This window comes from Silene latifolia, chromosome 1, assembly GCF_048544455.1.
Source record: "Silene latifolia isolate original U9 population chromosome 1, ASM4854445v1, whole genome shotgun sequence".
Taxonomy (NCBI): Eukaryota; Viridiplantae; Streptophyta; class Magnoliopsida; order Caryophyllales; family Caryophyllaceae; genus Silene; species Silene latifolia.
In genome coordinates, this window is record NC_133526.1 from 19,346,802 (window position 1) to 19,368,839 (window position 22,038).

Sequence of the window (22,038 nt, forward strand, 5' to 3'; positions counted from 1 at the left end):
TATAACTTATTTACATTTTTTTAAATCACTTATTGAGAAATTATTGACGTAAGTCACATAACTAACTTAAGTATTCGATGTTTCAACACCCACAATAAATTCTTTTAACTACTCATCACGGCCCCCTTTATTAAAAAAAATATATTAGTAATAATTGTTCGACGCTATTATTCCCATGTTTTCATGCACCTGTATTACAGCTGTTGCATATCGTTGCCATTTTAGTATTTTACATATACTTGTACGCAAATATACAGAATACTATCGAATATGTATTAGTTTAGTGGTTAAGATAGATGTATAATGTATTGTGAAAATAGATCACGGATGGATTTGCTAGTTAGTTTTAATTTCGGGGTTTATCCCGTCTTGTGCCGACACAAGTAAAATGTACTCCCTCTGTTCCGGTCATTTGTTGTCATTTGGTTTTGGCACAAAGACTAAGGAAAGGGGAGGGGGCCAATGACTAAATGACAAGTGGAATAAATTGAGTGTGAATGATCAAATTACTCATTAAATTCAATCTTAAAATAGAAAGGACAACAAATGAGTGAGACACCCTAAAATGGAAAAGGACAACAAATTACTAGGACGGAGGGAGTATACGGTAACTCAAAACTGATTAATTCATATAAGACCATGAACATATAACTCTTTTAACACAAATTCTCATTATAGACGGGAGATATTCGTCTACAGTTATAGACGGACCAAATATCAACCGACTTTAACTATAAGACAAGCAACAAATTGCATGATAAGGACCAAAAATATCACCAATTTAAGCATATTTGACCCGTCTTTAACTTTAGACGGATATATCCGTTTATAGTGAGACTAAACCGCTCTTTTAAAATGTAGTATCATATCCGTCATAACTGGATTCATTTAATTCATTTCATTAAGGACAACATCAATCATTGGAGTTTCGATCGATCCGTATTAATATTACTCGTATATGACAATGATTTCTTGGCTATCGTTGACCACACATATATATATCATTTGCATGCATGGCGTCTTGATCACAAAATCTCAACTACAACTTTTCTTTCTACATAAGTTTTGCTCGTAACATTTTGTCACAAGTTAAAAACGGAGTAAAATATGACCCATTTAAAAAAACAATATAATCATTTTTAGATAGAAAGTTAGCAGAACAACTTTCTAAGATATAACAGTTTATCATTAAAGTGATCACATTTTCGTCTTAAATGGGTCATATTTGACCAGTATTCAGCTTATACTTCCCCCATTCAACTCCACTTTACCAGTTTGTCTTTTCACGTTTTGCAACGCGTGTTTTACGTGCTAAATAACATTAGCTACGTATTTGCAAAAATTATAAAAGTTAGATAATTTTTAATGTACTCGTAAAGACTGATCAAACAAGATCCCACATGAATACATTTTCATTTATATATTGAAAGAAAATTGAAATTGAATGCTCACTTGTGAATAGTGTACAAAATAAAAAGTGATAGAGTGGAGTTGAATGGAGGAACTATAATGAAATGAAAAGTTATATGAAGTATTATTTTTATCTCTATTTTAATCAGGTGTGAAAGTCATCTCCTATCTACCAAGAGAATAAGGATTCTCAAAAGTTTTCCCTCCAAATGCTTTAACTTAAATATGGAAACAAGGTTAAATTTTCTTTAATTAACCTAATTTTTCATTTTAAAAATAATCTTTCATCATTAAACTTTAAAATATAATCTTTTAACTAAAATAAATTAAAATTGGTATAAAACTATAAATTATACATAACCATAAATGTTATTATTAATTTTGTGACAAAATAAAATTATTACAATAATATGAGAAAATTTATAAAATAAAACCATTATATTAAAATATTTTTTTGAATACACATCCCCCTACTACTAAGAGATTAAGAAATCTCAGAATTTTCCCGCCTAGGTTACTACTTTATAATATTTACATCCTAATTAATTGGCCCCACTATTTATATTTACTATTGCACAATATTTGTCTCTCAAATTAATTCTATAACTGTTCCGGGTGTAATTCCGAAGCAGTTATTTGTTACCACTCGTGGCTTGTAGAATGACGTCTTTGGTTGAATCCTTCTTTCGGCCTCTCCTGAAACAATGAACAAACTGAGGGCTCGGCTTTGGCCGAGCGTACTCACTCCGACGCTCAAGTCAGTGAACTTAAAGAGATAAGTTGTGTGTTACTTGGCGAAGTATATGTTGTAGAGAGATAAGGAAGATATTACCAGATTATGAGGTGTTTAGGTTAAATTGTGGATCCTTTCCTCAATGAGAGTTGAGGAGTATTTATAAACTTTCACCTTTTGTCACGTAGTGGCCAAGTGGCCAAGTGGCTAGCAGGTGGAAAGACTGATCTACCCTCGGCCGAGGGACCCATGGCAGGCCGGCGGACCCTGTTGACTCGCCGCCGAGGGGTCTTGGATATGAGTACGCGGATATGTGCCCCGGCTGGCTAGTTGTCCTAGCCGAGGCACAAGAGACAGGCCGACAGACTGCGTCGGTTAGGCTGTCTAAGTCGTCGACTTGCTGTGGATATCTTTGACCTTGCTCAATATGTTGACTTGGTCAGCGGGTGCAGAATATGCCCCATCAATTTGCCCCCAGTGTAGTCTATGCCGTGGTATGGACCTTCGATGAGTGTTGAGCGTATTCTGCGCAAGTAAAAATTTTCTGCCCCGGCTTCTTCTACCTCGGCTTGGTTCTGCTTAGGCCGTACCATATCCCCCCTCCACATGGATGTGTAATGGACATCAGATGTGGAAAAGAAAGTGGCGCTGGCCGAGACCGAGGTTGTGAGTGCCGTGTGCTTTTGATTGCCCCCAGCCGGTGCTGCCAAGCTTGGTTGAATCAGCGGGCCGTTTGGTAAGTAGATACCAAGGGGTGCGTTGAAGAAGATACGTCGATTGGCATTCTGTCAAGGAGCGTGTTGAAGAAATTTTGTAACTGTTTGTCGATTGACATTCCATGGCTGCATGCTTGACATGTGTCTCGTTGTTGATTGGTTGACGCTTCATGGGCTTTGCCCTGATTGGTCGGATTTGAGTGGGCTTTGCCCTATAAATAGGAGAGTTAGCCCCTGAATTTGGCCTTCCAAATTCATTTTCTCAAAAAATTTTCTTCTTGCTTAACTTTCTTTGACGAAACTTCTCTCTAGTCTTCGAAGCGTTACTCCGGCGTAGCACTTTTTCTTCAAGGTAAACAAACAAATTTTCAATTTTTAATTGTTAAGTTTTTTGTTGTGAACATGTCTTCTGCTGATGCCGGTCCTAGTAACCGTGCGCCGGGGGGTTCCCCGTCGCGTCTTGATGAAGAGGAGGCACTATCCTCAACGGTTTGAAGAAGACAGTTGAAGACCTAAAGGGAAATAAGGACTTCAGCTGACAAGAGCACCCCATTTTATCTCTCGGTCAGCCGACAAGAGCACCCCATTCTTCAAAGTGTTGAAGGGAAATAAGGACTTCAGCTGGGGGGAGGAACAGAGCACAGCTTTCAAGCAACTGAAAGCTCATCTTCAAACTCTCCCGACCCTGTCCAGGCCGATCTTTGGGGAGACGCTATATCTATACATAGCAGTTACCTCGGCCACGGTCGATCCGTGATCATCGAGAGAAGAAGACAAACAAAGAACACCCAATCTACTTTGTCAGCCATACATTGTTGCCCGCCGAAAGAAATTACCCACCGATTGAAAAAGCGCCTTTGTCTTTGTCGTCGTTGCCACAAGGAAATCAAGCCTTACTTCGACGCACATCCCGTGACGGTCTTAATCGACCAACCGTTGGAGAAAGCATTGGAAAAATTTGAGCAATCCGGAGCTCATCAAATGGGCAAGAGAGCTATCCGCCGGCATTCAATACAAGCCGAGGCCCTCGATAAAGGGACAGGCACTTGCAGATTTCCTGGCCGAGTGCACATATCAAGAAGAGCAAAACCCCGGAGTATGAGAAGTATACACCGATGGGTCCTCCACGGCGAACAGCTCAGGAGCCGGCATACTTATCATCAGCCCAAGCGGGGACGAGTTTGAGTACGCCTTGAAATTTACCTTCTCGGCCTCGAACAACGAATCCGAGTACGAGGTACTAGCCGCCGTTCCAATAACCGTGGCCGAGTGCACATTTCCTGGCCGAGTGCACATGTCTTCTGCTGATGCCGGTCCTAGTAATCGTGCGCCGGGGGGTTCCCCGTCGCGTCTTGATGAAGAGGAGGTACTAGCCGCCGTTCCAATAAGGTCTGGGGGCCCTAGGTCTCCTTCTCCTGAAGTTGATCCAAAAGCTCTGGAGGATTGGGATGATGATGATGATGTTGATGATGACGGTGATGATGTTGAAAGGACTCGTCCTAATGAGGAGAGGCCGTACATCATGGATCACGGCGACGCCTGTAAGGTCTGCCCTGACCGCGCTTGGTCCCACAAGTTTGCCATTGTTCCTCCTGTCCCGACGTTTTCGAACGTCACTTCTCCTTCGGCAGGAGTATAGTATTGTAATTCCCGAGGAAGGTCGGGCGGTCTGCTTTGCCCTCTTCTTCTGGCCGCATCGGCGTATACATCGACACCGGAGTATGGGCTCCGGTTTCCTCTGAATGAACACGTTATGGCCATAATCACAGCCATGAACGTCGCCGTGGCCCAACTGCACCCGTTGGCCATTAGGACTATAGTCGGCTTTGTGTGGCTCTGCCTTTTCAAGGGGGAGGTCCCGACGGTGAACTTATTCCGCCGGATTCATCACCTTCGGTCGTCGCCCCCTGGTCGCGTTGGGTGGTACAGCGTGCAGACGGAGCCGGGTTACGTCTCCGTTGATAAGCTTTCTTCCTGCAAGGACTGGAAAGATCGGTGGGTGTACGTTGAGGTTCCGGAGGATTACCCATTGCCCGGTCCTTCCAAAGACTAAGTCAACTTGCGGTGCGAGACTAAGGCGGAGCATGACAAATGGGTCTCCGGAGTAAGCTTAAGATGGACGCCAAAGAAGGTCCCTCTTAATGCGGATGAGAAGCGGGCTATGAGCCTTTTTGAGGTGGAGAAGAATGGGATGCCGAAGGGATGGATTCCTCCGACGCAGATCATTCTTCGAGATGCGCCGCTCGCCACGTTGGCCTCATACCGGCCCTCGAACGGGGTGAGTGGGGTCGGTGTGAGGCCCATCCCCTTTTTAATGTTTCGTTATTTGAACTTTGATTTATTTCTTCTACTTAACCCTTGCTTCGTTTCCTTTGCACCATTTTGGGCGGATCCGTCGAAGATATCCTTAGGAGAATGGGACTTGATAAGAACAAGCAAGTTGTTGACTTGCATCCTAAGGCCCAGGCTCGTGATCGCAGACCGTCGCCGAATGACCTCATGGATCAGGAGCTGAAGGGCTTAAATACGACGGCGGCCCAGGCGAAGGTTGCTGGTAACATACCGCGCCGAACGCGGAAAACAAAGTCTTCGGTGGCGACGGCGTCAACATCAGTTCCACCTCCACTCCCTTCAGTCGAAAAGGAGACGGTGGAGGTCGTTGATATTACCGCCGAGGAGGTGGTCACTTTGGCAGTGGAAACCCCTCTCTTCCGCAAGAGGAAAGAGCCTACCGCTGCCGCTGATGCTTCTGCTGCTACTGCTGCTACTGCTGCCGGCAAAGAAATGCGACTTCCGACCAAGAAGGCCAAGCATGGTACAGATCTATCCCGTGGCTCGGACTTAGCTTGGTTCATTAGGCGTTCTGATGACAGGCTCTCGGTATGTCCATGTATGTTGACACGATGCTTTAATTGAATTTTTGTTGATCAACCGCCGTCGTCTCACGGAACGCTGTTGAACAGCGTCTTTGAGAAGAAAACTGCGCAGCAAGTGGTCAAGATGCCACTGTCGTCACCTCCTTCCTCGGCCTACCCCCATCCGATTAGGTCGGAGGGTCTAAGTTTGGCCAGGATGCCGTTGTCGAAGTGGGCGATACGGCCGGTGCTCTTATTGTGGAGCAAGAGAAGGCCATTGTCTTGAAGCCGCCCCACGCTCGAGCGGCTCGAGCTTGAACTCGATGTCTGCGAACAAGGAAGCCGAGAGGGCCAAGGCCGAGGTCAAGAGGCAGTCCGTCTTTGAGAAAACTTAGGGAGGACGCCGAATGCGATCCTCGCCGAGAGAGACAAGGCCGAGGCCGCGGCGAAGCCGATAAGCTCGCTGGAGGGGCGTGACCACCTTCAGAAAGTCGCCGACTTTCATGCTAAGCAGAGGGACGAATGGAGGGGCATGTTTCAGGCCCAGGGGAAGGTGGTTCGGAATAAGGATGCTATCATCGCCCAGAGGGAGGAGGACATTGAGACGCTCCAACGCGAGATTCTTCCTAACATGTGCGCCCAATACCGGGATCTGGCCGAAGAAGCTGCCAGGGAAGTGATTGGGGAGCTCTATCCTGATGGCTCCTTTCCGTGGCAAAAATTCGACGAGCTGCTTGATGACAAGCTCGAGGCTAAAGAGAAGGCCGCGGAGGCGAAGGCTAAAGAGGAGGCCAGGGTGAAGAAGGAGGAAGAGGAGGCCGCGGAGAAGGTGGCCCTTGTTGAGAAGGCTAAGGCGGCCAAGGAGGAAGCTGAGAGGATGAAGGCAACTGAGGCTGCTGAGGCTGAGGCTGCCAAGACAGCTGAGGCTGCCAAGACAGCTGAGGCTGCCAAGACAGCTTCTGGGTCGCCCACCAAAGACGATGCTGCTAACGTTGCTGATGGCAAGCAGCAACAGGCATAGGGAGACGGGCGGTCGTCACCAGGCTCACCCGGCATCTCGGATAGCTTCACTGTGTTCGGGGCCAATTATTAAGCCTTTCCTCCCTGCCATCTTTTGGCGCTTCAACTGATATGTCTGTAACCTTTTGCTTTTCTTTTCCTTGTATTTTGTAAAACTTTGGTAGGTTGTGTTTTGGCTTATCCCTATGGGGACGGCCGTCGTCTGTATTCTCCTTACTTGTAATCATTTTTTTTAATAAAGCTTGTTTATTGGCCCTCGGCTTGGCCGGGGTTTTGATCACAATCCTTCACTTGTCTTCTTGCATTATTAATTGAGCGCTTTTTCGTTTTTACCTTCGGCCTGGCCGAGGCAGTTGGAATGCGTATCTCAACTGTGTTTAACGTCTTCTTTTTTTTTTTAAACATGTTGGCATGTTGGTCGCTTCCTCTTTCACTCTCGGTCTGGCCGAGGCGTCCGATTTGCGCTACCCAACCGCCGCTGTGAACATGTTAGCGTATCGACCGTTGTGGCCCCTGCCAGGCCTTCGGTTGGCCGAGGCGGCTAGAGGTTACGACGCGACAGCGTTCGTATCTGTAGACATATTGATCGCTTCCTCTGCCAGGCCTTCGGTTGGCCGAGGCGGCTAGAATTGCGTCTCAACTGTACTTATACGTTCCTAAGGCATGTTGGTCGCTTTCGCGAGTATCAATCGCTACGGTAGTGATCTAGTGGCGTCTACTTCTTGGGGTGACTGCCGGCTTGGGCGTGGCGTCTACCTCGATATGACTACGGAGGGGATAAACACTTTGATGGAAAACTTGGATGATTCTTCATTAGATATAAACACGCGTCGGGGTGCCAACAATTGTTTTGGACACCTCCGCCGCTATACAAAGTATTTCCTGAGATTGTCAGTGTTCCAATGGCTCATCAAAGGCACACCCTCCATGTCCGTCAGCCGGTATGTACCCGGCCTCATTTCTTCAACCACTTTGTAGGGACCTTCCCAGTTAGCCGTCAATTTACCATGAATGTTCCCTTTGTTGGTGGCGGCTGACTTTCTTAGGACTAGATCTCCTACTTTTAAGTCCCTTTTGTGGACTCTTCGGTTGTAGGCTCTTCTCATACGGTTCTGGTATACTGCCAAGTTGAGGCGTGCTGTATCTCGGCTTTCTTCGACCAGGTCTAGGGAGGTTCTAAGACCTTCCTCATTTTCAACCGGGTTAAAGGTGGCTGTTCTGAATGTCGGCACCGTTGCTTCAATTGGCAGGACTGCTTCGGACCCGTAGACTAAGTGGAATGGACTGTACCCCGTTGCTTCTTTCTCTGTGGTTCGAAGGGACCACAGGACGCCGGGTAGTTTATATGCCCATCTTCCCTTTAGGTCTTAAACTGTCTTCTTCAAACCGTTGAGGATTGTTTTATTGGCTGCCTCCGCCTGTCCGTTGCTCTGTGGGTGGCAGACGGAGGAGTATGCAAATTTGATACCAAGTTCCTGAAGGAAATGTAGATTCATATACATACTAACATACTCATATATGTCGAAAATAATTTGTCATAAAATTAAATGTGGATTTTATGCATGCAAACAATATAAAAATAGAGGAGAAATCATGTCCTTACATTGATGATTTCGGTATTATGGGCACAAAAGAAATCTCTTTTTCTTTTGTTCTTGAGCTTTCCCTAAGATGGAAGAACAAGATCCAAGTATAGGATCTCTCCCTAAGCTTTATACCCAAGGCTTTCTCTTAATTTAATTAATATTACAAGAACTAGTATAATATTAATTAAGTAGAAAATTGACCCAAAATTATTATAAACACTTAACAATTTCGGTTTAATGGAGAAGAATAAGGGAGCTTTTTATCTCTCTAGAAATCTTAAATTTTGGATAATAGTTTGAATGAATGATACACTAGCTAAAACTAAGTAGTGTATATTAGAAAATATAAGACAAAACCCTTCCCTTTCTCTCTTGGAAAACCGGGTGGGTGGAGGTCTTTTAGGGGAGCCAATACATGCCCATATTTGTCTTCACAAGGTTAATAGGGTTGCATGACTACTCTTGCTTTTTAATCATTATGTTTACCACTAAATAAAACAATTAATTAGCTTAAACCTCTCTTATTATTTCGGTCCATTTGATAATATGGAATCCATATTATTTTTGTCAATTGTCAATATGTCACATGTCACATGTCACATAAATTTGTTATGTATTTTTAACATATTAAAAATCAACGTATTATCAAAATACGTCACATACAAAAATCGACTTAGTAATATCATAATTACTTGTACCAAAAATTTTTACCAATTTATAAATCACAACAGTTTGTATTTATAACAATTCATTCAAATTTAATTGTTACATTAAACAATTATTTCATCCGAGTAATGATACAATTCAATTACTCAGACCGTATCTCATTTAATCACATTTTAATTTGATACGTAAATTTTACTTCCAAAAATCGTCCGTCAATTTTCAAGTAATTTAATTAACTCGCAACATTATACGATTAATTAAATAATCAATTAAGAGTGTTGCCCTATAGGTATGACCTAGGGGGTCAACTGATCACCACCGTCGCACGACGATAATGTCAAACTCTAGTCACCAATCATTACCGATATATCTTGACCAGTTGATTGTGAAACAAAATTACTTCCCAATTGTATTCTTTATAATGAGAATTAAACGTGTGATCATCATGATCAACAGTCGTGATCGCATTATTGTCGGAGGACACATATTCCAACAATCTCCCACTTGTCCTCGACAAGTGTGCGTCACCAATTCTCTTGTCCTATTACTATCTCCCACTCAATGCAAGGTGTCTTTCAGGTCGTACTTGCAAGTGATCATATCGAGAGTGGTTTCCTCGATCTGGAGAATAACTGATTGGCCGGACTTATCTATCGTAGATACTTTCCGAGCGTGGCCACGCATTTCCAGTTCATTACTCCTCGAGTGGCCCTGAGATATTGTTATAACCCTGACTAGGGGTGGACAATTCCTATCGCACTCATTCCCTTCGACTAGCCACAGCCATCATAACCCAAAATATGCCCATTTGACCCCATTTACGAAGGTCGTAGTAACACAAATCAAAGTTAATCTGAAACTGTGCCATCTTAGGCGAATAGTCTTTAGTCAAAAGAATCGACTCATTCGAATACTATAGTAGCTATCGCTACGACCAGGCTATATAAATTTGCCAGAACTCTATAAGCGGTCATTAGGCCCGACAAAATGTTCCTAACAGTCTGCCTATGTGATCGACTAGTCATCTCACATGACTCTATGGCACTTGAACTTGCCATCAATCGCATCACACTCTAGTCACTTCGAGACGTCACCTCATACAAGTAACTTTGGGCAAAAACAATGTTAATCCATGTTCACTTTAACGGGGTTCAATTGTCTCTACAACCCGTTTGGATATAACAATGTACAAGGTGAGTTAATAATAACTCAAACGACAAATGTCGACATCACACTCGGGTAGTCAATATCATATTACAACCTTGTGATGTATATCGTCAGTGTAAACACTTATTGATTGCAATAGAAGTTTGACATCCCATGTGTCCACGTGTTCAAACTTCTTACACTTGCAATCTCCTTCACATTCATGTTCTCTCTCATAGCATGAATCTTACCAAGTACACATCAAGGTTCCCGACCTTGGTTTCGGTTCTTTAACTTGAAAGAACTTTCTTATCGACTATCACATAACGAACGAATTTGTGATGAATAATATAACTTGTACTGATCAAGTATTTCATCCACACACAATGCACTAGGTATATGTTTTGTAGAATCTTGTAACAATTTGTCAAGATTATTAGCTTAGTACTTCCACAAGTCCTAGCTTGACTAGGAAAGTTTATTTTTGAATAACCTCTTATTCGACCAAGCATCTTTCCAAAACTTCTCATTTCTCTTTTTAGGCTTGAAAGATTTGGGATTCTCATAAATCCTTATATGTGCTCGAATTTTCTACAATATGTGCAACCTCTTAACACACAATGGAACATTCCGTCAAGCACCGAAATCGCTCATCGGATTCTACTTGAGAATTCATGACGTTTCTATTATGGCTCACCAATCAATCATCATGCTCTTACGCATATGATTCATAATTGGACATGTACATGATTATTCTAATGGCGGAAACATTAGTTACTAATAATCATGAGATCAACCGTTCATAGGTTCAATAAACGACCATGACTGCTAATGGCAATTCCATTTTCATCCATATGAACAACCTATGTGAATGTTGATACGATGTGTATCTCTTAATACTAATCCGACATCCCTTGATGTAATTGGATTCATCATTGTCCATTTTCATCCAGAATTGAAAACTCAAAAGCTTCTTTATGAAAGAAGGTATTAGCTCGTCATTCTTTAATGAGTGATGAGTTGTAAACATTCAAAGGATGATAGCTCCCACTAAATTCCATGTCTTCACATGAGAATTTCCTAACTCCCACTCAATTCTACACATTTCGAAATTGACTTCTCAATCGAAATTTATTCAAGAATTGAAATATAAATTGCATTGCCAAGTTATTAAGATAGAACCATATATGTTCCCATCATATCCCTTCAAAATACCTATTTTGAAGTGGTCTCATCTTAACCCTACGGAAAGAGATTTAAATCTCCAACACACTCATGTCATAATGATGTGTAGTAATGTCATTATTCAAATATAAACAATATCTAGAATACGCCCTTCGCCAATACCCTTTTGGAAGGAGGTTTAACCATTTCATAGTGAGGTTAAACAATGACATTTGCGTGGTTAAAACTTTGGCAATTGAAGATATCGGTATATCAATCTTTGCAACTCGATCATAACTAGTATGTTACTATGATTCATTTAAGCTCTTAAGTAAATCTCAAGGTTGAAACTATTGGTCAAATGTTTCATAAACTTAGTCAAAAACTTTTTAAGACTTTGCATTAGTCATTTTTCTACCAAAACTTTCTTTTGGTCTCCTCGTGTAGTTATCTTGAGAAAATTCTCTTATGATTACTACACTTGGTCTCTTTAGTCATATAGAACTAACTAGAGACCATAGATCTCATCTATTCGGCATACTATGTAAATAGATATACCTTCATTCAAATCATTTTCTCTTGCGTAGATCTTCATTTACACAAGTACACAATTTTATCTTGCCTTGTGTGTTGTGTCCTTATTTTTCTCCCACTCTATCTTTAGAATAAATACACTATATATTCAAAGATAGCATATGAGACACAAATTAATGATGTTGAAGTATAAGGAGAACTATCCCATAGATAGACTAATAGTTATTGATTTCATATGTGTACTTGGTGATTGACATTCCTTTAAGAGAGTTCATAGACTCAAAATCTCTTTATAAATGATCATACACAAGCCTTAAGCATGTGGACATATAATGAGACCCGTCATTATATTTGTCTATTAGATCACTTTAAGTGACTAATCTTATGTTTCAAGGTGCAAGCATTTAAAGATGAAATTTAGAACATTAAAAGGATAAATGATAAATCGGGTGACTTGGGTTGCAAACCAAGTCACCATCATCCAAAATACAACTCATTATCCAAAATGCCTTTCCATGTCGAACACGGAAACTTAAAGTTCTAAAATCCAAAACATTACTTAAATCAAGACAATGGAAAAACAAAGCTCCATAAAAGCTATCCTTAGCTTCTCCATGGTTTCTTATGCTTGCTTTTCCTTTCCCTTGTCTTTGTTTGGTGGAGGCCCTATTTACAATAAAAAGGGAGATACATTATCACAACTTTGCATCATAATACCAAAGTTGAATTAGAAACATAAAAGATGGTTAGTCATTTACCTACTGGAGTAATCTTTCCAGCTTTGATATCACCAAGGTATTTGGAACAATTTCTTTTCCAATGTCCCATGCCATTACAATAATGGCATTTATCAAGAGGACCCTTCTTGACTTTGGATGTGCTAGCTTCACAAGACTTAGCTTTGGTGAATGTGGGAGCTTGCTTTTTACCCTTCCTTCCACTCTTCTTGAATTTCCCCTTACTCTTAGTGCTTATGTTAAGCACATCCTTGGGAGGGTTCACATTTAACCCCATGTCCCTCTCGGCTTGCACAAGTAACTTGTGCAACTCCTCAAGAGACACATCCTTGTCTTGCATGTTGAAATTCACCCGGAATTGCACATATGCTTTGACTTTGGACAAGGAGTGTAGAATCCTATCTACGATGAGTTCTTTGGGGATTTCAACCTTTTGAATTTTCAAGGTCTCGACAAGCTCCATGAGTTTGAGCACATGAGGGCTAACCTTTTGGCCCTCTTTGAAGTCGAGATCAAAGAATGCCGCGGCCGCCTCATATTGGACGATCCGCGGAGTTTGTGAAAACATTGTCACAAGTTTGGAGTAAATCTCATTAGCATTGCCCATTTTAAAGGCTCTCCTTTGGAGGTCCGCCTCCATCGCAAATATTAAGACATTTTTCATTGCGGCGGACTCCTTTTGGTAAGCCTCATATGCTTCCCTAGTGGCCGCGGTGGACCTAGTGGAGGGTTCGGGTGGAGAGGCCTCGGTAAGGTAACGAAACTTGTCGTCACCTTCGGCGGCTAATTTGAGTTGGGCATCCCATTCGGAGAAATTTGACCCATTCTTTTCAAGTTTACATCGATCCATAAAGGATCGGAGCCAAGATGAACTAGCGAGAGGTGTAGCATTAGAAGTTGGTGTTGGTGTTGCCATTTGTTATGAAAAAGAAGTGGTCTACAAAACAAAATATAAGGAGTAAAACAATTGTCGTTTTAATAATACTTGTAAAAATGTATGATTTAAACAAGTTTTATGCATTTTTCTAGTGACCTCTACCCAACTAGATAAATGATTCCAAGACCCAAATTCATATCGACTTAGGCACGGTGGGGCCGATACATCCTTTATCAATATAACTCGGTGGATTAACGTTTAATCGATTCTACTTTTAGAACTCTTGGTCGATAATATTACATTAACAATTATCTTTAGCCCAAAACACATCGACAAGGGCACGGTGGGGCCGATACATCCCTTATCAAATACTTTTGTTGAGTTCAATCCAAATTTCGAATAAATGTGTCCATGATCCAAACCCACATTAACTTGGGCACGGTGTGGCCGATACATCCCTTATCAACATGAATTCGGTGGATTAACATTCATCACCCACTTCCCCTACGTAACACGGTTTGTACCCCGGTGGGGCCGAGCGCACTCCCTCGCGAAATAGGTTTTCATGGTTTCTACTATTTGGTAAGGCTATGTCTCAATTAATTGTTTTAGCGAGAGGTCATGTCAATTTATTATCTATCACGTTTTAAGTGAACTAAAGCGGTGAACTACGATAATTTTAATTGACACGGTCGATATACTCGATAAAATAACAATGCATGTTTAGTTATGGCGATTTAGCGATGCATGTGACATAAAATAAAATGCAAGCATAAAAATAAATAAATCCTAGTATGGCCTTTCCTAAAATAGAAAAACTATTTAACTATTACATATTCGGAAACCAACTCCATTGGTCCCTTGAACTTCGGTTGTGGCACGCATCTCGAGGTAACACCGTCTTTATGTATCGCCATTCTTGAAGAAATCCGTCTTTGGGAACTCCGGAATGAATAAAATTACATAATTAATTACATAATTTCCTATTATACATTTGTAACTAAAATAAAATAAATCTATTAAATTACAAAACGGTGATACGAGATCACAATAAAATTACAACCGAATCGATATTCCCATACATTTCGGGAAATACCAATTAAAATCTAAGGCCATACTAAGTAAAATTACATAATTCAAAAATTACATAAATTAAAATTATGACAATCATAAAGAAAATGCAGCATTATAATATGTATGAACTGTTGGGAAATGTGTCCTCAACAATAGTGCGATCACATGATTTAAATATCATTATTAAATCTCATTTTGAAGAATACAATTGGGAAGTAATTGTGTTACTGTCAACTGGTCAACATATATCGGTAATGATTGGCTGACTAGAGTTTGACATTACTGTCGTGTGACGGTGGTGATCAGTTGACCCCCTAGGTCATACCTATAGGGCGATACTCTTAATTGATCATTTAATTAATCGTATAATGTTACGGGTTAATTAAATTACTTGAAAAATTGACGGACGATTTTGGAAGTAAAATTTACGTATCAAATTGAAATGTGATTAAATGAGATACGGTCTGAGTAATCGAATTGTATCATTACTCGGATGAAATTATTGTTTAAAGAAACGATTGGATTTGAATGAATCATTATAAATGCGATTTATAAGTTGGTAAAATTTTGGTACTAGTAATTATGATATTACTAAGTCGATTTTTTGTATGTGACGTATTTTGACAATACGTTGATTTTTAATATGTTAAAAATACATAACAAATTTATGTGACATGTAACATGTGACATATTGACAATTGACAAAATAATATGGAATCCATATTATACAAATGTGCCGAAAATTTGGAGGAGGATTAGGATTAATATTGTGTTTACAATTAGTGGTAAACATAATGATTATATTAGGAGAGTAGGCATGCAACCCTATTTACCTTGTGAAGGCAAACTAATGCATGCATTGGGTCTTTCTCTTCCCCTCTCCTCTCCTCTTACACGGTTGAAAAAGAAAAAGGGCAAAGTGTTTTTGTCTTTTAATTTTTAACATACACTACATGCAAGAGTGCATTATTCATTCATTACATTACACTTCTAAAAGTATTAAGTTTTAGAAAGATAAAAATCCTCTAAAATCTCTCTTTCTCAACCGGTTTTTGAGAACCCAAAAACAAACATTTTGGTTCAATTTTTCTATAAGATTAATATTATTCTAGATCAAATAATATTAATTAGATTAAGAGGAAGCCTTGGGTATAATACATAGGGAGAGATCTTACACTTAGATCTTTGTTCTTCCATTGGAAAAGCTCAAGAACAAGAAGAGAAAGGTGATCTCTCTTGTGCCCTAATAGCCGAAATCTACTATGTAAGGACATGATTTCTCCTCTATTTATATTATCATTTGCATGCATAAGATCCGTTTTAATTTTATGACAAAATTAGTTTTGACATATTTGAGTATGTTAACATGTATATGAATCTACATTTCCTTCAATCGGTATCAAGAGCCACGGTTGTTTGCATGCAAATTGGTTAAAAGTTTTTCCGAGTTATATGAATAACAAAATAAAACTTGTAAAATTTGTGTTATTATGATATATCACGAAATTATTACATGCATATTAATATTTCTGGTCCTAAAGTGTTTTAGGATATTTTGGTTAATTTTTCGGATTTTTATTGTTCATATTTTACAATAATGGCATTTAAATGTGATTTTATGAGTAAAAATGTCATTTTTGGTCTAAAAATAGCTATACTTCGAATTTTCACTTGGTTTTTGGATATGTTGTTACATATATTATTTTGAGATAACCTGTAAATTTTCATAATTTTTGGACTTGTTATGCTCTAAAAATGAATTTTTCATCATTAAATTCGGATTTAAGAGAAAAATAGGTTAATATGAGTTAAATTTCGAATCTGGTCATAGAAAATTAATATGTTGTCACATGCAATTTTACAAGATGTGTGTAAAATAATTGGCTATAAAGAAGTCTTTTAGCATGATTTATGAATTTTTGAAGAAAAATAGCATAAATAGTGACATTATTAGTTGAAAATTAATAAAACATAATCTATGACTTAGGAAAAACGTCTAATGTTGCATTTTATTGTATTTTTCAGATCTAAAATTGAAAAGTTAATGAAAATAATTTTTCCATGTTTTTATGATTATTTTATTAAATATCGATAAACCGCAACATTGTTTTTCCGGAAAATTTTCGAAATTTTTAACCTAATATTTTGAACATTATGAGTGTCATGGATTTTTCCAGAATGTTCATGAATTTAAATTTCAAATTTTGAATTTATTTGAAATTTTTGGATTTATTTGAAGTTTAATAGCTTATTTTTGTATTTTTAGTCCTTTTATGAACAATTTTGTAAATAAAAGTTAATTATGGTCAAATTACTAGTGGAGACTATATTTTGAGTCCTAAGAGGTTAGGGTAATTAACTTATGCATAAATATGAGTTTATGCATTTTTGTGATTATAAAATGTTGAAATCACGCAAATCCGTAAAAACCGAGTAATATACGATATTGGCTAATTATAAGGCGATTTAGCATAAAAATTGAGCATGTTTATACATATTATAATGCTGCATTTTCTTTATGATTGTCATAATTTTAATTTATGTAATTTTGAATTATGTAATTTTACTTAGTATGGCCTTAGATTTTAATTGGTATTTCCCGAAATGTATGGGAATATCGATTCGGTTGTAATTTTTATTGTGATCTCGTATCACCGTTTTGTAATTTAATAGATTTATTTTATTTTAGTTACAAATGTATAAATAGGAAATTATGTAATTTATTATGTAATTTTATTCATTCCGGAGTTCCAAAAGACGGATTTCTTCAAGAATGGCGATACATAAAGACGGTGTTACCTCGAGATGCGTATCACAACCGAAGTTCAAGGGACCAATGGAGTTGGTTTCCGAATATGTAATAGATTAATAGTTTTTCTATTTTAGGAAAGGCCATACTAGGATTTATTTACTTTTATGCTTGCATTTTATTTTATGTCACATGCATCGCTAAATCGCCATAACTAAACATGCATTGTTATTTTATCGAGTTTATCGACCGTGTCAATTCGAATTATCGTAGTTCACCGCTTTAGTTCACTTAAAACGTGATAGATAATAAATTGACATGACCTCTCGCTAAAACAACTAATTGAGACATAGCCTTACCAAATAGTAGAAACCATGAAAACCTATTTCGCGAGGGAGTGCACTCGGCTACCCCGGGGTACAAACCTTGTTACGTAGGGGAAGTGGGTGATAAATGTCTAATCCACCGAATTCATATTGATGAGGGTTTCATCGGCTACCCCGTGCCTAAATTAATATGGGTTTGGATAATGGACACATTTATTCGAAATTTGGATTGAACTCAACAAAAGTAATTGATAAGGGTTTCATCGGCTACCCCGTGCCCTTGTTGATGTGTTTTGGGCTATAGATAAATATTAGAGTAATTTTATCGACCAAGAGTTTTAAAAGTAGAATCGATTAAAAGGTTAATCCACCGAGTTATATTGATGAGGGTTTCATCGGCTACCCCGTGCCTAAGTTGATATGAATTTGGGTCTTGGAATCATTTATTATAGTTGGGTAGAGGTCACTATATAAATGTTCATATCTTGTTAAATTTGCAAGTATGATTTAAAAAGACAAATGTTAATATTTCCTTTCCTCCATATTTGTAGTGCATTACAATGAATCCATCAAATGCTACCGCACCGATAACCATTGAGTCATATCACCATGTTCTTGACGACGTATGCTCCAACAATAATTTCGATACAACTAGAGAACTTCATTTGGGGATAGGTTCGGATGGAAACCTTAATTTCATCACCACTTCTAAACCACCCACTACTACTAGACCTCGTGTGAGTCCGTCTCAGGAAGACTACCTCATACGATCTATAGGATCTTTATCTCTGGAAGATAAGGATGCCAAAGCTAGTGGGAGCTCTAGCAATCAAGTTCTTGCTTCAAAGGGCAAGAGGTTCAAGAAGAAAGGAAAGAAAATCAAAAACTTCAAGCAAGTTAATGATGAGTGCCATTATTGCTATGGCATGGGACATTGGCTTAGGAATTGCCCTATGTATTTGCGAAATATAAGGGAATGACTCATTACTCCAAAAGGTACAATTCCTAAAGAAATTTATGTTATTGATATAAATTATACTTCCACTACGACATGGGTACTAGATACCGGTTGTGGTTCTCACCTTTGTAATCATTTACAGGGTTTAAGAGATGTGGAGAAGCTTAGCAAGGGAGATGTGGATCTTCGACTTGGAAATGGAGCTCGGGTAGCGGCCGAATCCAAAGGAACTTATGTTCTAGCTTTGCCAAACGGTTTTGAGTTGTATTTGCATAATTGTTTTTATGTTCCTACGCTCTCTAAAAACATTATTTCAATCGCCATGCTAGACATGGACGGTTTTTGTTTTGTCATTAAGAACAATCGTTGCTCTATTTCTAGGAATGATTTGGTTATTGGCCAAGCTTCTTCCATAAATGGCATTTACATTTTAGAGACCTCAAAACCGACTAATGATATTTATAACATTCAATCAAAGAAACTCAAAACAAGTGACCCAAGTGAAGCGTTCATTTGGCATTGTCGATTAGGTCACATAAACGAGAATCGCATCAAAAGATTAATTTCAACTAATGTGATTACACCTTTTGATTATCAATCATTTGGTACATGCGAATATTGCCTACTTGGCAAAATGACTCGTAATCCTTTTAGCGGTAAAGGGACACGAGCTAGTGAGCTATTGGGACTCATACACACCGATGTATGCGGACCAATGAGTATCACCGCTCGTGGTAATTATGACTACTTTATAACCTTCACCGATGACTTGAGTAGATATGGGTATATCTATTTAATGAAACACAAGAGTGAAGCATTTGAGAAATTCAAGGAATTCCAAAACAAAGTAGAGAACCAATTGAACAAAAGGATTAAGGCACTACGATCCGATCGTGGTGGTGAATACCTTAGTCTTGAATTTGATTCACACTTGAAAGGTTGTGGCATTATATCACAACTTTCTCCACCCGGAACACCACAACTGAATGGTGTTGCCGAAAGGAGGAATCGAACCCTACTTGATATGGTTCGATCCATGATGAGTCAAACCGAGTTACCGAACTCGTTTTGGGGATTTGCAATCCAAACTGCAATTCTATCTTTAAATAATAGTCCCATTAAGGCCACCGAAAAGACTCCATTTGAGACATGGAAATGAAGGGTTCCTAATCTATCCTATATGAAAATTTGGGGATGTGATGCTTACGTCAAGGCTAAACCCGATAATAAGCTTGCCCCAAGATCCGAAAAATGCATCTTTGTAGGTTATCCTTTGACCTCTCGAGGTTACTACTTCTACAAACCTCAAGAAAACAAAGTGTTTGTGTCTAGTGAGGCTGTCTTCTTAGAAAGTTAATTTATTTCTAAGAGACAGAGTGGGAGAAATTTTGAACTTGACGAAGTTCAAAAGCCACAAACCGAGGTAGAGACGCAAGAAGATGTTCCTTCGTCATCTAACGCGGTTGTACCTCCTCCACTAAGAAGGACGGGCCGAGTCATTCGCCATCCCGATCGATATGTGGGACTTATCGAAGAAGATGGAACGCTCGATGTGTTGCTTATGGAAAGTGACGAGCCCGCCACCTACAAGGCCGCAATCTCTAGTCCTAATTCAACCTTATGGCTTGAAGCCATGAAGTCCGAAATGGATTCTATGCTTGAAAACCAAGTTTGGGACTTGGTAGATTTGCCTAAAGGGGCAAGACCCCTCCAATGCAAATGGATATTCAAGGTCAAAAATGGCATAGAAGGACATGACGATGTCTACAAAGCTAGGCTAGTGGCAAAAGGATTTACCCAAGTCCAAGGTCTCCATTATGATGAGACCTTCGCCCCCGTAGCCATGCTAAGATCCATACGGATTTTGTTAGCGATCGCCGCATTTCATGATTATGAAATTTGGCAAATGGATGTCAAAACCGCTTTTCTAAATGGGCATTTAGAAGAGGAGGTGTACATGATACAACCCGAAGGTTTTTTTGATTCTAAAAATCCTAACAAAGTGTGCAAGCTTAAGAGATCCATTTATGGTCTTAAGCAAGCATCTAGAAGTTGGAATCATCGATTCAATCATGTTATAAAAGAAAATGGTTTCACTCGAAATGTTGAGGAACCATGTTTATACATGAAATTCAGTGGGAGCAATGTTGTGTTCCTAATCTTGTATGTCGATGACATACTACTCATTGGAAATGATATTCCAATGTTGTCTTCTGTTAAGAAGTGGTTAGGTAACCACTTCCAAATGAAGGATTTAGGAGAGGCACAACGCATATTAGGTATCCGGATCTATAGAGATAGACCCAAGAGGATATTGGCACTAAGTCAAGAGTCTTATGTTGATAAGATTCTTCGACGATTCAAAGATGGACAAATCCAAAAGGGGTTTGGTACCTATGGTAACCGGAACGATATTGAACCAGGACTCAATGTCCCTCCGAACCCCATGATGTTGAACGCATGAAGTTGATCCCTTACGCTTCCGCTGTTGGATCAATCATGTATGCCATGATATGCACACGTCCCGATGTCTCGTATGCCTTGAGCATGACGAGTAGATATCAAGGAAATCCAGGTGAGAGTCACTGGATTGTTGTCAAGAACATCCTTAAGTACTTGAGAAGAACTAAGGACTCTATCCTTGTGTTTGGAGGAGACACCGAGTTGCGTGTTACAGGATACACGGACTCAAGTTTTCAAACAGATAGAGATGACATGAAATCACAAGTCGTTTTGTTTTCATGCTCAATGGTGGTGCCGTAGTGGAGAAGCTTCAAGGAAGTCAAATCATGCGATTCGACAACGGAGGTGAGTACATAGCAAAGATCGGAAGCTGCCAAGGAAGCTATGTGGATCAAGCAATTCACGGAAGGTCTAAAAGTAGTACCTACCGCCGATGATCCCATCACTCTCTATTGTGATAATAGTGGGACGATCTTCCAAGCTAAGGAGCCAAAGTCTAGTAATAGATCTAGACATGTACTTAGAAAGTATCATGTAATAAGAGATTTCATTGAAAGAAAGGAAATTGCGATTTGTAAGGTTGGGACGGATGACAACATAGCCGATCCGCTCACCAAGCCTTTATCGCAGGCTAAGCATGATGGGCATGTTGCGTCCATGGGACTTAAACGTGTACCAAATTTTTGTTAGATTTTGAAATGAAATAAAAGTGTTGATTTTGTTCATGTTCATAATCGCATTTGTCTTTTATCCTTAATTTATACTTTGTTACATCCAAACGGGTTGTAGAGACAATTGAACCCCGTTAAAGTGAACATGGATTAACATTGTCTTGCCCATAGTTACTTATATGAGGTGACGTCTCGAAGTGACTAGAGTGTGAGGCGATTGATGGCAAGTTCAAGTGCCATACATCATGTGAGATGACTAGTCGATCACATAGGCATCATTTAGGAACATTTTGTCGGGCCTAATGACCGCTTATAGAGTTCTGGCAAATTTATATAGCCTGGTCGTGGCGAGA